Source organism: Nycticebus coucang, chromosome 3 (genome assembly GCF_027406575.1).
Source record: "Nycticebus coucang isolate mNycCou1 chromosome 3, mNycCou1.pri, whole genome shotgun sequence".
In the NCBI taxonomy this organism is placed as follows: Eukaryota; Metazoa; Chordata; class Mammalia; order Primates; family Lorisidae; genus Nycticebus; species Nycticebus coucang.
In genome coordinates this window covers 156,956,410-156,966,582 of record NC_069782.1, presented here as the reverse complement: position 1 = coordinate 156,966,582, position 10,173 = coordinate 156,956,410, and the positions used below count along the sequence as shown (strand labels likewise).

Sequence of the window (10,173 nt, the reverse complement as noted above, 5' to 3'; positions counted from 1 at the left end):
GTGTTTATCTATTTGTGTGTGTCTTTAATTTACCTTCCTCAGAATTCTTGAGGTTTCTTAGTTATATTGCTTGTGTCTTTCATTGATCATTGAAATACTTAGTCATTATCTCTTCAAACATATATTCCGCCCCTTTCCCTCTTTCTTCCATCTGGGACTGGATTTGCAAGGATGGGAGACTATTTGGAATTATCTCACATCTCTTGGGTGTTCTGTTTCCCCCATTTTTACTCTTTTTGTTTTTCATTTTGGACTATTTCAATTTATTTAGCTTCAAACTTACTATTTTTCCTTGCTTTGTCTAGTCTACTAATATGTTAATCAAAGGAATTCTTTATCTCTGGTATTACGTTTTCTATTGCTTGCACTTCCATTTGATTCCATTTTATAGTCTCCATCACCTATCTGAGCTTCCTCCATTGCTCATGCAAATTACCTACTTTTCTACTAGATTCATTAACACACTGATAACAGTTATTTTGAAGCCTCATCTGTTAGTTCAAACATTTGGATCATCTCTGGTTCTGTTTCTGTTGACTACCTTACTCTTGAAGGTTTTTTCTTAGTGTGTGTGTATGTGTGTGTCTGTTTAATAATGTTTTATTGAATGGCAGACATTAAGTACAGGAGAATAGTGAATACTGAGTTTAAGAGTATTTCTACTCAAAATGAGTATGATTCTTTCAATGTCAGGCCATTATTGTGGGATGTTGGGTGACCCTAGTCATTAGCTGAATTGCATTTGGTTTTATTGTTTCTATCGTCATATTTAGCGCACCACAGATTTAAAACTCCTCCGGTGACGGGCTGCAGCTCTCTTGCCTAGGCCACCTTAGAGTTTTTCAATGTCCCTGTTCCATCTTTAGCTTTCAACAGTCCCTGAACAAATGTGTACAATAGCAGTTTCTCTCTGTGATCTGTGCCCTCCAAGGGTAGACTGCTGGTGCTTATATTTGGTGCAAGGCTTGGGGAGGATTAGGAGACAATCCTCAGCTCTCTTAGCCTGGCTGTGGTTTCAGGCCTCTGTGTCTATGCCTTGAGCGGGGCCTTGTTAGTATTCTTGCCCCTCTGTTGTGTCTCCGGACTCTGCTGTCTTAGTATGAGAGTGTCTTTGGTGGGGGAAAGTTTCCTACCTCTCTCCCTGGGGTAGCCTTCAAAAGTTCCTGTCTGGAGCAGGAAATACTTTCTGCTGCTTCCTCTTGAAGAGATGTATTTTCTTTCTGCTTCTTCTGTGGAAACAGGGACAGATCTTTGTCAAAGTCATGGAGTGAGGGTGGAGGTTTCCTTTCTCTCCAGCAATGGCTTAAGTCTTTTCCTTGATGTAAGAGAACGTTCTGGGAAGTGGAGTTTTGTGCATAGTCATGGGTGAGCGGGAACCCCATAGGTGCTCCCCTGCCACCAGTCTTCCTTGTACACACTTAGTAGTGGCCTGTGGAAGGAGCGGAGGGAGGGATTACAGACTCCTTTGTACCTGGGGCACCTGGGAATTTAAAATTTTCATCATCTCCCATACTTGGCCTTTAAGGGTTTGTTAAAACTTCCCTTTTTTCTTCTTACTTGGTGTCTGCCTCTTTTTCCCGTGTTCTGCCAAAAGTGAAACCGTTAGTCTGTCTTCTGTCTCCTAGGAGAGGCTGTCATCATTCAGAATTCGATTTAACTAGTTGTCTTGTAACCTCAGCTCAAGAAAATGTAAGATTTGTAGATTATCCAGTATTTTTCCTCATTGTTAGGGTGGGAGCAATGCTATCTTGAGGCATTCTCTATCCTGAATGGAAGGGAAACTCACAAACAGAGAAAATTGAGAGAAAGACTGCAGAAGCTTTTCTTTAAGTCTGAAGGGAAGGCGTGTCTTAGTTGGGAGCCTTGGAGCTGCGTGTCCAGCCGACTATTTCTGCCTCATCTTTCCTGTGATTCTCCAAACTCAACCCCTTCTTTGGCCCTGCATTTACTATGCCTTCCCTGTCAGGATCTTTCCAGAAATTAGAAAGCTTGAGCAGAAATCACCAGACAAACAAACATCAATAAAGAGTGATATTTTTTTCAATTGATTTTTCCAAATTAAAAACAATTCAAATTCCTAGTACAAATTCTTCATAATTATCTTTGTTTTTTTATGGTACTTCCTTTGTCATCTACTTCAATGGAAAAAATATTTGACTTGGCTTTGGGCAGAAGAGAGAATTGTCATAAAACTTACTCTGTTAATACTCTAAAAGAAGTTCTAGGTTTGCTTAACACACACATGGCCCTTGTCAACAATGATATTATCCCAGAAAAGAGATGCATCAGAGCATTACACAACAGTTGTGGGATAATTATTTGCAGATAATCCATGTTCCATCTCTGGAAGACATGATTATGCTCAGAGGAACTTTGGACTGCCCTTACCATTTGTGTAAATTTTGTGCTTTCTACCTGTTACATTGTCTCCCATCAGCAAGGCAGAAAATGCACCATGATAGAAATTCAAATCAGAACTTCAGCGAGCATGTCCACAGGAATTTGGCTTCCCTTTAAGACTGGTGAAATGCTCCTACTGGGCGCAGCGTAGTCAAATTATCATTAGTTTTGTTGTTCAGCAAATCAAGTTGGTTTTCTAGCACTAAGATGCTTATTGGAAATTTGAGAGAAGTTGGGGATGAGTTAATGTGTATAAGTGAAAACTGGAACATATATATAAGTGTGCACCTCCTATATAACAGTAACCATATTTCAACATTTTCTTGGTGAACTATTATTGAAAGTGTTTGATGCAGACATGCTCATGAGAATGATGCCATGGACAGCACCCAGCAGTCCAGAGTGGGGACAGTGGAGGGTGCATGACCCCACAGGGCACTGACTCGGCAGCACCTCTGCCCTCCGGGCCCCCCAGAGGCTGAAGGGCATCTTCTTCTTTTCACCTCCTTTTTCAGCAGCTGCACCGAGGCCATCCCTGCCGGCTCCACTTTCTCTCACTCACTTCCAAGATCCTCCTCCTCCTGTCCATGGTGTAGGTGCTGTTGTTTCTCTCCTGGACCGTGGCAGTGGCCTTCAGCATGCTCTGTCTTCCTGACATCTCATACGCCTCCAAATCTACCCACACTGGCTGCCAGAGTGACCTTTCACAACTGCAAAGCTGATCACGTTACCCTGTTGCCAAATTCTTTGGTATTTCCCCGTTGATTACAAGACAGAGTCCAAATTCCTTCTTCTGGCATGAATGCACCCAGTGACCCGCCCCCGCACGCACATTCCCAGCCCTTCCCTGGCGGTGACCTCCAGCCCCACCTCCTACTCCTGGCTAAGGCTGAGTGCAGGGAGCCCCTGGCTGTGGCCCTGCTGCCCGTGGGCTGCTCTGGGGCCTTAATTCGGCCTCACTCCCTCCGAGAAGCCCTCCCTGTTTCTCCTCTTTCTCCTTCCAAATTCTCTTGTGTGAGCCTGAAGTAAGCAGCAAATATTCACACTCGGTGCCTCCCAACCAGCGATTGCATTTCTAGGTTTGAGGTCCACCGTGTCCTCTGGGTATGTGCAGCCCCTTTGGCGGGGCTGGCGGGGGGTGTTGGGCACAGGGTCTCAATCTCACCGGTTGCATTTCATATCCGTACCTTGTCATAATACTTCATGCACACACAAGTCACCAAGTGTCTGTTAAATGACCACAGGTGGCCTGAGGAAGGCGTGTGTCTGAGACCTTTTGAGTAGCAAAGGGTAGAGAAGGGGAGCTCTGGAAAGTCTTCAAGGAGCTGGGAAGTGGCTGGGGCTCAGGTCAACCAGCAGAGCTTTCTCCCACGTTTGAGGGAGTGGATGCTGGTGAACCACGGCGGTGCAGAGTACTCTCCCACTGCCCTGAGCACACTCTGACCTCACATGCTCCAACACCTTCCTTGATGGAATTTCTCTGGGTCATCTCGGTCTTACCAGGACATTAAGCTGTGCCTGGCCCTCTCAGGCATCTCCCTCTCCTCTCTCCAGACCCCGGTCCTGCCCCAGAATTGTTTCCAGCACATCCTGGATAATTCAGCCTGGATTGGCCACCAAGGCGCCTTAACTAAGAGTGTCCCCAACCTGAAGTCCTTTTCTCTTCCTCTCTCCTCCCTCATCCCTGACAGTTTCCCCTGGTTTTTGCCTCTGGGTTGATGCCATTCCTGATAACTATCAGAAACCTTTGACATTTTCTTTGAGCCCTTCTCTTTGGGTGCCCACATCCTTCCCCCGTGAAGTGTCTACGGCCTGCCCCTTCCTGCCTGGATGGCTGTGCTGGCTACCCAGCAGGCCCTCTCACCCCTGGCACCCCCTTCATGGGCCATCTTCCTCCCTGCCCTCAGCACTACCGAGGGACAAAGGTTCAGACTCCCTGCCCAGGTGGCCTCATTGCTCTGTCCTCTCCTCCTCCGCCCAGTGGATGCTGAGCGGCAGCCTTGGCAGACACTTTATTTCCCTGAGAACAGTGGAAGCTGTCTGCCGAGACCCTCCCTCTGCACTGGCTGGGCAGTGTTCCTGCTGCTGGAGTATTTTCTTCTCGTTTTTCTGCCTTGAAAACCCTGACCTGGTATTTAATATCCTGTCAGAATATCACCTGTCCCCGACATTCTCTCAAAGTCCCCATAGTCAGAGCTTTCCTTCCGCAGGTGCCAGGTAACATGAGCGTGTTCCTCTGCTGAGACAGGATCACACTGGATCTCCGTGTCTCTTGCTGGCCTGGGAGGTGCCTGGAGACAGGGGCTGTCCTGAGCCCCCAGGAACCTTGGTGCCTTGCACAAGGCCTGGAAATCCCACACAGGTACTCAAATATCTGGGCTCGAGTGTGAACTGGAAAGATCAAAGATTCCTGGGCTGGCAGTTGCAGGGAGCAAGAGGGGCTTTGGAAAGTAGAACAGATGAGGCGGAACTTGCTGTTTATTTTTGATATTAAAACCTTGGGAAAGGGGTAGAAAGGAAAACGTGGGCCCAAAATATTTACCTTTTTCCAGTATTCCTCTTCCTGGGAAAGGAGCCATGCTATGTTTAGAGAGTTTCTTGGTAGAGTTTATGATTCTAGGACAAATCATGAAGGTTTGTGTATTGCATGCATTTTTTTTTTTTTCCTGGCACATGGCTTAGTAATTACACTCTGCGGGTCCTCAAGCTTTCTCGTGGTTCCAAGAGTCTATGAAATAGTCTCACGTAAGTCTTTGAAATAGGGAAGGAACAGACAAGATGTTGATTTTCAAGGTGCAAAGGAATCCTTACAAATGTACCCTGTGTACGTTAGTACCTGCACCGCTGACGACAAGCCCGTCCCCGGCTGATAAACGGCATTCACAGAATGAGGAGGACGAGGAATACAAAGCCAAGGGGGGCAGGTTGTGGAGCCAAAATCAAAGTCAACAGCAAAAGAAATGTCTGAAAAGAATGACATTGCACTCATCATTGCTCTTTCCTTTCAGGCTTTATGGTACCTTGGAAGAAACAAAAGCTTTACAGAGAACGGGCTGGCTGGGCAGCGGGGCCCAACTCCCTCCTCAACTCTCTTTCCCCTGCTCTGGAGTCTTGCTTTTCTTTCTCTGGTTTTTCTTAAACACACAAAGCACTAAAAGGTACTGCATTGAGACTTCCTCTGACTTCTCTCCTCCCTCCTCACAAAGGCAGTTTGCTGTGCGGGTGTGAGTTAGGTCTCCTTCCCTTCTCCCTTCCTCTCTCCCTGACAGGATGTCTCTGACTTGGTCTGGCTCCAGCCATCCTCTCCTAGAAGCGAAAAGAAAGTGAGGGGGCGAGTCTGGGAAGACAATCTCGATGTTACTCAGAAGGCGGCATTTTGTTCCAGCAGCTCCATGGGCCCGTGATCGTGAAAAGCTTCCACAGCTCCCCTCACTTGGAGGATCAAATTTATGGTTTTCTGCTGGCTTTTCTTCCTGGCAGACCCAGCCAACTGGGCAGAGGTTTAGAATTCTGGAGCGCTTTGGAATTAACTCAGGGAACAGCCTATCTAATTTGCTGATTTACTCGACTTGACCCAAATGAATTTCTATGTAAACAAAATTCATGAAAAAAATCCTTTGAATAATTCTATTAAATAAAATGCCAGGTTTTATTTCCCATTTTATGACATTTTCTGAACACTGTGTATTCCAATCATATTGAAACATTTTGTTTTCAGGCTCTGGAGAAAAGTGCTGATGGTTGAACCTCAAAAGAATTGAGGGGTTAGTTCATAAACGAATTAAAAGCCAGCGGCATTTATCCAAAGTTTGTTTAACTATCCTAACCTCATGGGCCTGTAAAAATTCAACTGAAAATCATTGGGAAGAGCTTCTCCCACAAGATTCCTTGGCACTTTCTGCTTCCGCTTGGATCAGAAATACCATGAGAGTATCTTTTTTTTTCCTTGCAACATTTCAACACTCTTAGTTCCATTTGCAGACGGAGACGAGCAAAAGGGAAGAAAAAGAAATGGGAGAAAAACATAGTTGAACTTTTCTTAACCTAGAAGTTATTGCCGCTTTTACATGAAATTTCAAGCCAGAACTTCCCTGGCTGAGGCCAACTGCTTCTGCCTAGGAAACCTACCAGGGACCAGGTCTTCGCCACTGAAGTTCTAGTGGACAGTGGTCATTTCAAGTGATGTCCAGAAAATCTGACATGGGGTCTCAAGCTCTGGCCTCAGAACCCCATTAATTAACCTGACCTTCCTGGGTGTCACAGGAAAGAAATTAAATAATTTCTCTACCTATACCAGTGCTCTGCTGTTCATAGAAGGGAGTATTTCATCTTGGTCCTGTGGAAGGAGATGTGTGGGTAGATTGATTACAAAAACAGCCACAATTCTCAAATCTCTACAGTTGGAAAGTAGATCAGCGGCTGCCTTGGACTGAGGTGGGGAGTGTCGGGGGAGAGCAGAAGGGAAATGGGAAGTGATTGCTAATGGGTATCGAGTTTCTTTCTGGGGTTAAAAAAATATTCGAAAATTGTTTGTGGTGATGGTTACACAATTCTGTGAATATACCCCAAACCATTAAATGGTACCCTTTAAATAAGTGAATTGTATGGTAGGTGAATTATGTCCCAATTAAGCTATTATACTGAAATAAAGAAAGCAACCTCAATCCTTCGGTCCTCTCTGCACCCACATCGTGTGATGTGACTTTTAAGTCCTTCCCATCCGCTTCCTCACCTGCTGACTCTGGGCTCACATGTGGCTTCTGCTGGCCCACGGGATATGGGAAGTGAGAGTGTGCCTGTTCTGAGCCATACTTCTTGAGAGGCAGTGCCTGCTTCCGCCAGGGCCCTCACTCTACTGTCTCACTAGACATGCTGGCCAGGGCCAGCCTGCTGAAGGTGAGAGGCCTGTGTGGCTAAGCTGAGTCTTCTCAGCCACAGCCATCTTCACCTGCCATTAGCTGCCTTCAGATTCAAGAGCAAGCTCAGCTGAGATCTGCCCAGCCCAGCCCAGAGCAGCCGAACCGCTCATCCACACCCCAGACTCAAGAGAAACAAACCAGGGCTGCTGCCTTATGCTAAGTGCTAGGCTTATTTGTTCTGTGGCCATGGCTGACTGACACACTCAGCCATCTGTTGAGGTTCAAGAAGCGCAGAAGCGGGGCACACACACATCACACTGGTTGCCCACAGGCCCATTTTGCTTGGATTTTCAGGCCCGAACTTTTCAGTTCTTTCATTTTTCCTGCTAAACCTTCTTTCTTCCCTGAAGTAGTAGTGAAACTTATCCTTGGTTAGGTGAGAGCAGGGATCGTCACGTTCGACCTCAGGTGGCCTGAGCATTCCACTAACATTTCCCAACCTTCCTGAAAGTGGCGGGTGAGCTCAGCCTAGACAAAGTGCTGCGGATCTCCTTCCTGAATACCAAATATAGTCCCCTTTGTACAAGGTGTGACAGTTAAGTTGGAGAACTTGTCACCATGTGCTTACACTGGCAACACTGCACAAATAACTCAGTGAGGTCTCTCGGCCTTGGCCGGCCGGCGTCTCTCAATGAGGTCTCTTAGCCTTGGTTGGCCAGTGTCTCTCAGCAAGGTCTCTTGGCCTTGGTCAGCCGGCGTCTCTCAGGGAGGTCTCTTAGCCTTGGTCAGCCAGTGTCTCTCAATGAGGTCTCTCAGCCTTGGTTGGCCAGTGTCTCTCAGCGAGTTCTCTCAGCCTTGGCCGGCCGGCATCTCTCAGGGAGGTCTCTTAGCCTTGGTCGGCCAGTGTCTCTCAGTGAGGTCTCTCAGCCTTGGTCAGCCAGTGTCTCTCAATGAGGTCTCTCAGCCTTGGTTGGCCAGTGTCTCTCAGCAAGGTCTCTCGGCCTTGTCCGGCCCGCGTCTCTCAGCGAGTTCTCTCGGCCTTAGCTGGCCGGTGTCTCTCAGCGAGGTCTCTCAGCCTTGGTCGGCCAGTGTCTCTCAGTGAGGTCTCTCAGCCTTGGTCAGCCAGTGTCTCTCAATGAGGTCTCTCAGCCTTGGTTGGCCAGTGTCTCTCAGCGAGGTCTCTCAGCCTTGGTCGACCAGTGTCTCCTGGCTGTATTCAGGTCCATGAGTGGTGCTGTCTCGCTGAGTGATGGTCATTATTATTGTTGGATGTTTTTTTGTGCCAAACAAGGACATTTCTGACTGCTATTCCAGAAAAAGAGTTCCAAAATCACTTTGAAGGATGGACCAGGCATTGTATCGGTGCATAGTTCCCCAAGGGAACAATGTTGTGAACTCTCCCAACTTTTCAGGTGACCATAGTGAATTCAGCAACGAGGCATGTAGCACTTTTTCTAGGTTGAGTTCATGAATTTAATTGTCAGACCTGGTACATATGAAATTGTCCTACATCAGCCCAAAGGCAGCTTCTATAGGTGGTCTGGCTACCGAGCATTGGAAATGTGGCTGGTATGACTGAGGTGCCAATTTTAATTTTATTGGTTATTAACTAATTTGAACTTAAGTTTGAATAGCCACGTATAACCAATGGCTCGCAAAAGGGCCAGCACAGCTGTGCGCAATGTACAAATGCATGGGCTTATCATTATAACAAAAATCACAGAGCCACTTTTCAGACAAACACCAGGCCGTGATTTACTCAAGCCTGACTTCCATACCCCCAACTTACCAAATTTATTTTCTCTATAAGATATAAGCTTCCTTCTTTTCAGTGGGAACCAGCACCCCCATGTTCAACAAACATATGACATACATCTTTGCTCAGCACCCGCTGTGTGCAAGGTACCCTGCTTAGCAAAACAGAATGAAAACAAAACAGTTACATAGTCTTTTTGAGCTCAGCTGTTCACTACTTAAAAACTGCAAGCATGACTTTGATAAAATTTTGGAATAAAATTACTAAAATTAGAAAACTATAAACTTACAATGATAAGTGAATCGTGCTCATTTAGAGAAGGCTCTTCTTAATTCTATAGGTTGACAACTTTGATATCTATTGTCATTGAAGATGATGTAATTGTGGCTTAATAAGAAAAATTATTAAAGGATTTATAAGCTTTCATTTGTAAAACCCAGGGAGAAAAGGTCAATAAGGATTTCCCCCCTTCTACAAATCTCTAAAGTATTTGAATTTAAAATGAATCTCATTTTACAAGGAAAAATGTAAAATCAGAAAGACAGAAGCCGGCTCTCCCCTGGAAGGGGGGTGGTGGGAAATCTTAATTTATGTCGACTTCATTATTCTCTAGATTAAAAGCAGCTCAACATAAAATGAAGACTTTGAGTTCCAAGTTTTAAGGAATTCACATATTTGCATCAATTTTTAAAAGGTTTTATAACTAATGAACTTGGATTTCTTTTGGCATGGCATAAAATCCATTTGTACAGTTTTTAATTAAGAATGCAGCCTATGCAATTAAAATTAAGGGTAGGGACTTCATCTGATGTCCTAGGAGAACCCCAGTCGAAAAAATTATGGTAATGCTGTGTGTCCTAAAACCTTCTCTGAGTGCCACAAACACGTGGTGAGGAATTACCCCGGCTGCACAGTGAGGATTTATTTAAAGTTGATAATTAGGGACATTCAATTTTGGTGTGTTCAGGCCTTGTTTACCACTAATCTCCTGGTACTTGCTGGGGGCCTGGAAGCCAGAAGTAGGATCATTTAAAATTGAGTTCAGAAAGTAGTGACTGGGTCAAACTCACAATCCATAATGCAAATACTGCAGTTTCTACAGAGGCAGGGGAATTCCTAATGTGGATTTTAATATTTAAAGTTACCACTGCCATTATT

At 45.5% G+C, this 10,173-nt stretch overlaps 1 long non-coding RNA gene across 2 annotated transcripts; it reads left to right on the top strand.

Moving 5' to 3' along the window:
* The first annotated feature begins 3,343 nt into the window (after positions 1-3,343).
* LOC128582075 (uncharacterized) lies at positions 3,344-6,052 on the top strand. Of its 2 annotated transcripts, none has more exons than XR_008378979.1 (3): positions 3,344-3,495; positions 4,611-4,762; positions 5,409-6,052. It is a non-coding gene; the product is annotated as an uncharacterized LOC128582075 (long non-coding RNA). The 2 variants fall into 2 exon arrangements; XR_008378980.1 differs by lacking the exon at positions 3,344-3,495 and adding an exon at positions 4,351-4,531.
* The last annotated feature ends 4,121 nt before the right edge of the window (positions 6,053-10,173 follow it).